General features: G+C 40.3%; 1 long non-coding RNA gene across 2 annotated transcripts in view; it reads left to right on the forward strand.

Moving 5' to 3' along the window:
- Positions 1-246: 246 nt before the first annotated feature.
- Positions 247-8,556, forward strand: part of LOC135105826 (uncharacterized) — a 137,326-nt gene continuing 129,016 nt past the window's right edge. The window contains exon 1 of one of the 2 annotated variants that reach the window (XR_010271023.1): positions 247-585. This is a non-coding gene — a long non-coding RNA (uncharacterized LOC135105826). The remainder of the gene's footprint in view (positions 586-8,556) is intronic. The other variant, XR_010271022.1, reaches the window with a different exon arrangement.

Genomic DNA, 8,556 nt, shown 5'->3' on the forward strand with positions numbered 1-8,556 from the left:
AGAGGAGACTACTGTTTTATTGTTTCGTCATAAGCTTTAGTCTGAAGTAGCTGGCTGTCAGGGAGGCGGAGTCCCTGGTGGGGTGGCCATGGTTTTGGGGTATAGGTGAGGCGTTAAGGGAAGGAGGGAGTCAGGTGGGGAACGTGTGGGGGATGGGAAGAGGCCGGGTATGCGCAGTAGGTGATAATTACATCATTATTCAATATACTGTAAGATCCTTTATTCTTGAACAAGTTTCGATTAACAGATAGGTTTCATAAAACAACCCTCAGTAATGTGTGTGATGGGCGTTTTGAAAAGATGTCATGATACTGGGAAATAGAAACAAAATACTATTAGTCGACGCATCACAAGCTTGGAGGAGCAGGGCGCATTCTAGAAGCGTCACGTATCAGTGACAGTGACCAACCATCATTCATGCGGTGCGGGTGTTACCCGTGAAGTTTTCTTAACCTAGTGACGCGGGACAGCCTCGTGAGTGGACATTGTTTTGTATAAGTGTTGTGTGCCTGCGGGACGCGAAGGCCAGGCAGGAGCAGTCTGCTGCAGGCTGAATGAGACCTGGCGGAGAGCGGGCGTGGCAGGGTGAGTGTTGCTCTTACTAATAGTACCATAATTGCAGTCCTTTGATTGTCCCCCACGCTGCTATTACCGCCCATTAGCTTCCTCGGGACACGTTCTCACCTACAGCAATTCCAGGTATCAGCACAAGGTAGCAGAAAGCAATTTATGAGCTTGAGGTTAGCTGGTAGTGAGGGAGATGGGGTCCCTGGTGGACTATCCCTGGTTTGGGGTGACAGGAGGCCAGGAGGCAGGGGGGGGGTGTGAAGGGGTCGGGTGGATGGTTGTTAGAAGCGTTCAATCCAAAGTTAATTTGAAACACGGTAGGCGATAGATGGCAGAACGGGATTAATTAGATATTCTGAGCAGGTCATTCTTTTATTCTCCCCTTTTAGCTTTCATTCTTGCCCCCTTTGTACCAGCTATTTCGCCTAATACCTTCTTGAGGGCGCGTTCTTATCTCCAGCTATCCCAGGAATCAATACTTAATAATAGGAGGCTATTGTTTTCAAAGGAATTATTTAATCGCCATAAGCTTGAGTGTAGCCGGCACTGAAGACGACGGCGATCCTGGTGGGGATGGCCCTGGTTTGGGGGTATAGGAGGGGAGTGAAGGTAGGGAGGGTGTCACGTGAGGGATGGAAAGAGGCGGCGTATGCGGGGTAGATGACTATTACATTTATTACTCATTTCACTAAGTTTTTTTCTTAATCTTATAGCGTGGTTCGATTAACAGATAGGCTTCACAAAATGTCCCACGGTAAGCTTTGTGCTACGGGCGTTTTGAAAAGCTGGCATGATAAAGGGAAGAATAAACAATAAAATTATCGACTCATTTCAAGCCTGGAGGAGGAGCGGAGGAGCGTGCATTCTAGAAGCTTCTTATGTCAGTGACAAACCACAATTCCTGCGGCGCAGTAGTAATTGCGTCGTGTCTTCGTGAAGAACTCGCTTCCTTTATCTACTTACGTGGAACAGCCTCGTGTGTGGACACCGTTTTGTAGGAGTGTTGTGTGCCTGTAGGATGCGGAGGCCAGGCAGGAGCAGGCTGCTGCAGGTTGAGTGAGACGTGAGGGAGCGGGCGTGACAGGGTGAGTGTTGCTCTTACTAATATTACCGTAATTGCACGCCCTTTAAATCATTACCACCCATTATCTTCCTCGGAACACGTTCTCATTTGCAGCAATTCCTTGTATCAACACAATTTAGCAGGAAGCAATTGTCTTAAAGAATTAGTAAAGCGTCATGAGCTTGAGGTTAGCTTGGCTGAGAGGGAGGCGGCGTCCATGGTTGGGAGAGGCCAGAATGGAGGGGGACGTGTGAAAGGGACCACATATATGGATGGTATTCAGAAGCGGGGAAAGGGCTCTGAAGATAACTATTACATACTTGTTCATTGTTTATGTTCACCCATGAAGGGTATGATAAGTGAGATAATTATTGTAGCGTTTAATTCAAAGTTAACTTGAAACAAGGTAGGCGATAGAGGGTGATAGAACGCAGGAGGGGGGTCAACTATTGCTCCCCCTTCCTCTTTTTCCTCGCTTGTTGCTGTGCATGGGATGGGAAAGGTATGATGGACAGGTGTTGAAGTAGCTAGGCTAAGTGGTTAACTAAGCACTTTGCCTCTGTTTCCGCGTTATCGTGTTTCTAACTGCCTTGATTTTTTTTTTCTTCTTTCATATATGTGATCACTCCTCTGTTCCTGTGTCTGCTTGTTCCTACTCATCTCTGCTTGTGTCGTGGCTTTAATAGTTACAGTGGTGGTATTGCTCGTTGTGCTGATTATGTTTGTAACCATCCAACATTATTTTTACTATCGGCTACTTAGTACAAATAGACTCAAGCGAGTGTATATATTATTTTAGACATACGGGGGGTTGTTACGAATATTTTTTACGGTATTTCCATTGTTTGTTTTTCTCATCAGTATTAAGTGAGACTATCTTGGCGCTGTAGTGCTTACGTCATGAATGTCAATTTTGTAGTATAGTGTCTTAAATAGCATTAGGTTCTCTCTCTCTCTCTCTCTCTCTCTCTCTCTCTCTCTCTCTCTCTCTCTCTCTCTCTCTCTCTCTCTCTCTCTCTCTCTCTCTCGTAATTTTGTTTGTACTACAACGTCAGTTTGTAAATTACTTAATTTCCACGGTACATGATGATAAGCTCTCTACCTTTTAATGGTGTCAGATTGTTCTAATTAAATGTGAACTTTTATACAACGTTTCATATAGGTATTCAGTTTCATGTACAGTTCTATTATGATTATCTCTCTATTACACCGAGTAACAAAATTTTAACTTGTTTTTTCTTTGGTCAGTAAATGCTATTTCCTAATTGCTTTTATCTGGAAAAAAAATAATAAATAAAATAAAATGATTCCCTTTACACTTTTTTTTTTTCTGATCTAGACAGCAAACCTGCTATCATATATTCAGACCTTATGTCAACCATTGCGCCAGTGCCACACTGCTCTGAGCTCCCCGTACTCACTCCTCCAAAGAGAGAGCAGGATTTTTTTTTTTCTAAAAAAGAAAAACCGTTCAGAAGTAGATGAAATCACTGATGCAGATTTCAGAGGCACAACAGAGGAGAGAAATCCTTACTACCCCCATCCAGAATTACGTCAATGACCTGATCAGAGATCTTGGTCTCACAAAGTCCTATGCCGAGCTTTTGACGTCGAGACTCAAGGAGTGGAATTTGTATTTTAGATATAAGCAAATAGAAAATAACAGTTGTTACCCAAGGATAAAAATCGTGTTACTCAGTGAATTATTATTATTATTATTATTATTATTATTATTATTATTATTATTATTATTATTATTATTATTATCATTATTATAATTATCATTATTATTATTATTATTATTATTATTATTATTATTATTATTATTATTATTATTATTAATATTGCTATTTATTGTTCGTTCATCCTCTTAATCTCTACAAAAACGTTACTACTACTACTACTACTAATAATAATAATAAAAACAACAACAGCAGCTACTACTACTACTACAGCTGCTGCTGCTAAAACAACAACAACAACAACAACAATTACTTCTACTACTACTGCTACTACAACAACTATAACTACTAACACTACCACCATTACTACTACTACTACTACTATTACTACTACTACTACTACTACTACTACTACTATTACTACTACTACTACTACTACTACTACTACTACTACTACTACTACTACTACTACTACTATATTATAATAAAGTATTCAGACATTACTGCCCTGTCAACATTTTTGCGGCCCTGTTTCTTAATATTACAGTTTCATTATGCTACTTTACACGTCATGTGTAATATTTTATGCTTTGAAGTATTGCAGGTTTCTACATTAAGGTTGATTTTGAAATTCTCTCTCTCTCTCTCTCTCTCTCTCTCTCTCTCTCTCTCTCTCTCTCTCTCTCTCTCTCTCTCTCTCTCTCCCCTGTAACCTGAGCGCGTAATTAATTTTATTCTGTTTTTCCTTTTTTTTTTTTTATGTGATCTCTATAATTATTTTTTAAGCTATTTATGTTGTGCTTGACTAGTGTTCTGACTTACAATTTAATTTTCCTATTGACTAATTTGTGTTCATGTGTTTTGGAATATTTCAAGTAGCTATGGTTTTAATCTTTGCCTGCGTTTTTTCCTTATACATGACAATTTTATTTAGTGTAGTGTACCATAATTACCATAATTATTAAAAAAAATACCGTTAAAATCATTAGTAGCGAAACTTGGAAAATAAATGAGATCAACAGCAGTAGCTTTGTGACAACGACTACGACAACGTAGCCTTTTTTTTTATTAGTAAAGGGACCTGGTCAAGGAAAAATAAATAAATGAATAAAAGGGCCCAGTGAAGATGCCAGTCGCAGCAGAGAATTTTCAAAAAGAATACCAGAAATTACTATTTAGAAGTGTCTTGAAACCCCTCTCTCTCTTGAAACGGTTTAGTCATAGGCAGTAGGAAATAAAGGCATTTAGTCGAACGCCCTGCAACACACACACACACACACACACACACACACACACACATGCATGCACACGCACGCACGCACGCACGCACGCACGCACGCGCGCACCCCCCCCCCCCACACACACACACACACATACACACACACACACACACACACACACACGCTCGCACACACCTACGTGCACACATCTACGTGCACACGCATACACGCGCACACACGCACGCACACACGCGCGCGCACACACGCGCGCGCACACACGCGCGCACGCACACACGCGCGAACGCACACACGCACGCACACGCGCGCGCACGCACGCACACGCGGATACACACACACACGCACACACACACACACACACACACACATATGCACACACACACACGCACACACACACACGCACACATGCACACGCGCGCACATACACGCACAAGCACACACGCACAAGCACACACGCACACACACACACACGCACACACACACACACACACACACACACACACACACACACACACACACACACACACACACACACACACAGATATTAAGGAGACAGGGAGCTCTCTGGTACGAGTATAATTAACTGACTTCCTACACTGAAATATTTCATTATAATTTTTACGGCGAACAAAATTATGATAGTATTGAGTAACAGCCACATAGTACGTGCCCATTGGTAGTAGTACGCTGAGTTCTTATTTACTTTTATAATATTATACTTGTACCGATTAAATTCATCCTCACCGTTATTGTTATTTTTTTTTAACAATAATACTGGAAAATAACGTTGACCTGATATGAAGTGTGTGTGTGTGTGTGTGTGTGTGGCTGAAATGAACTGTGTGTAGATGTGCATGTCTGTACGTAATTATGAATGTGTGTGTGTGCGCTCGTGCGTGCGTGCAGTTAAATGTTTTCGAGCTATTTACCTGGGTGTCTTAGGTACAGAGAGAGAGAGAGAGAGAGAGAGAGAGAGAGAGAGAGAGAGAGAGAGAGAGAGAGAGAGAGAGAGAGAGAGAGAGAGAGAGAGACTTGACTGAGTAACTGCCTGCCTACCTACACCACATACTTAGCTGAATAAAACATGTTACCTAACCATAATGCAAATTGAATAAGGGAGAAAAGACTTGATTAGATGAGTGAAGAAATGAATGACGTTATGAGCAGTGGGGCAGAAAACTGATATTTTGTGTTTTGGGAAAGAAATGGAAATTTTTTGGGAATAGAATGGAGAAATGATATTTTTTAGTGAAGGGAATGTTATTATTTTTTCACAGTTTAAAGCCATTAGGAACATTTTGTTATGGAATACATTTGGGATTATTATTATTGTATATGTGTGTGCGCGTATGTTTGTGTTTGGGAAAGAAAAGAATTATTTTTTTTTCGTGAAAGGAAAGTAGATATTTTTGTTGAAGGAATGGAGTATTGCCATGAGAGCAATATGGATTTTTCACATGTTTTGTGCAACAAATGGATTTATTTGTTTCTGGTGAAAGTGACACGAAACTTTTTTTTTTTTTTGTGGGAGGTAGATGGCTCTTTCTATTTTAGGATGGTTTTAATGTTGATTTTCTTGTGTTTCGTGAAATGAATGGGCTTTATATATGAAAGAAACAGTTTGGTATTTTTATTTCGTGAAAAGAATAGTTATCCTTTTCTTTTACTTTTTACTTTTTTTGTGACAGGAATATGTTTTTATTTATTTCCTGGGGGGATGGAAAGAATGGGAAATAATTCTGTTCTTTATCAGGGAGAACGAAAACAAAAAAGGATACAACAGAGTCGGCTTATAACGCTGTTTCGATAAAGAACCAGGGACGCAAGAGTCGAGGGGAGACAAAGGAGTGGGAGAGGGAGAATAAAGTGTGATAGCGTAATGAACATAAGGTGGAAATAGGTAAAGAAAGATAGTGAATTGAGAAAAAAATAATGGAAAGAAAGAAAGATCAGATGTAGAGGGAAAGAAGAGGCACATAAAAAGAAATGAAGAGGGAATGTTGTAAAGAATGAAAGGATCATGTAGAACGGAATGAGGAAGAAAACAAAATAGGAAAATGAGTAGGAAAATAAAATGAAAAAAAAAATGTAGAAGAAAACGGAATGAAGGAAAACAGAGGTATTAAGACGAATGAAAATAGAGAAAGGGAGGAAGAGAACGGACAACCTAAATGATAATGAGAGAAAAGAAAACGAAGGAAAGGAAAGTGTAAAATAGAAAAAAAAACACTAGGAAGGATGAAATGAATGAAATCAACAGAGAAAAAATAAAACCGTAAGAAGGAAAATGAGATAAAATGGGAAACAAAGGAAATAAATGAAATAACCAGAAAAGAAAAGAGCAAACATAAGTAATAATTCAAGTAAGAGTGAGATTTAAGACTAGACCATAAAAACAAGAATACGAGGAAATAAGAAGAAAACAGGACGATGAAGAGAAAAATAAAAGTAGGGAACGAGAGAGAGAGAGAGAGAGAGAGAGAGAGAGAGAGAGAGAGAGAGAGAGAGAGAGGTAGGAGAAAGGGCGACAAATAAATTGTACGAAAAACGAAGATGCGCACACACACACACACACACACACACACACACACACACACACACACACACAGAGGAGGAAACGCGATGTGCATGCAAACAAACACTGGTGCGGCCTGATTTAGTAGCTTTGCACGAACCCTGAATGAAAGGCAGAAAAAATCAAAATCAGTACTCGCCATGGAATCCTCTCATCTTCAAAATTAATTTCAGTCTGTCAGGGACGGAATCTGCCAGGTCCTCGGCGGTAGGAGGGGGAACCTGGGACACACCTCGCTTGGTGCCGCCGCTAGTTTTGGATAGGTGGTCTTTATCGCGAAGCCTTGCCGTTACTACTCCCCTGAGGTATTCATTTGGTGATATGTCCGGACTCTGACCAGGCCAGTCCGGAACAAGTCAACCTTACATCAGCGGAGCCAGTTCTTCACAATCTTTGCAGTGTGACAATTGCTCTAAACCATTCATCTAATTTCTCATTGAGTATAAAAAGAGAAATCTTGCGCTTTATTGTTCGACCTTGAAGGATAACAAGGTCACCCAAGCCACCGTAAGCAAATGCACCCACTGAGGTAGGAATGGTTCATGGTCGCCTCAGTGCAGCGCGGGTCCCAAGCTGAGTGAGGGGAACGCCACACTTCTGTTTCTTTATTGTCAGTGATAGAGAAAGTGAACTCATCCAGAAACATTCCTTCACTCTTACCAATTCCCAATCATTATAATTCTTGTCGAAAACACCTTTTATCAGTACGCTGTTTTGGGTATTTTATCATAATTATTATTATTATTATTATTATTATTATTATTATTATTATTATTATTATTATTTAGCCTTTATTTTTCGGTACCGTACCTGTTCTTAAGTGTTTCTCTGAATTGTCCTAACCGACACAATTTTCAGCAGTTGTGGGTTCAGTTTCCTAGGTTAGTTTTGCTGTAATGAGGATTTTTGTTTAGTTTCTCCCTGATAATGTTCAAGGTGTTTTTTTTTAGAATTTCTCTTGCTGGTCCATCTTTGTGTTTCCTCAGTTATGTGTATTTCTATATTTATTTATTTGCCTGCCTTTACTTGGCATTAAGTCTGCATTACTTGGGATTTTAGTCTTGTATTACAACCCTGGACGTCCTGTGGCAGTTGACATCTCGCGGTGGCTGGTGGACTCTTGGAAGCAAATTAACGGCGTGTAATAACCTGGTGCCTCTTCTGCAGTCATTGACGCTGTTTTCCTTGCACGTGGCGCAGGAAATTCTTCTCTCCTTCTTTCCTTCTCGGTGTACCTTCTTTTCCCTTTCTTTCCTCGTATTTTTTTTCTCTCCCTTTGTTTCCCTTTCTCTTTACGGCGAAACGTCCTTGCCTGTTGTACGTTCTTTTCCTTCTCACTCATCTTCTCTTCCTACTCTTCTCATACTTCCTTTCTCATCCAGTCTCTTTTTTTCTCTCCCGTCTCAGCTCTTCTCCTTCTCTTTCAGCTTA

Source organism: Scylla paramamosain, chromosome 12, assembly GCF_035594125.1.
Source record: "Scylla paramamosain isolate STU-SP2022 chromosome 12, ASM3559412v1, whole genome shotgun sequence".
In the NCBI taxonomy this organism is placed as follows: domain Eukaryota; kingdom Metazoa; phylum Arthropoda; class Malacostraca; order Decapoda; family Portunidae; genus Scylla; species Scylla paramamosain.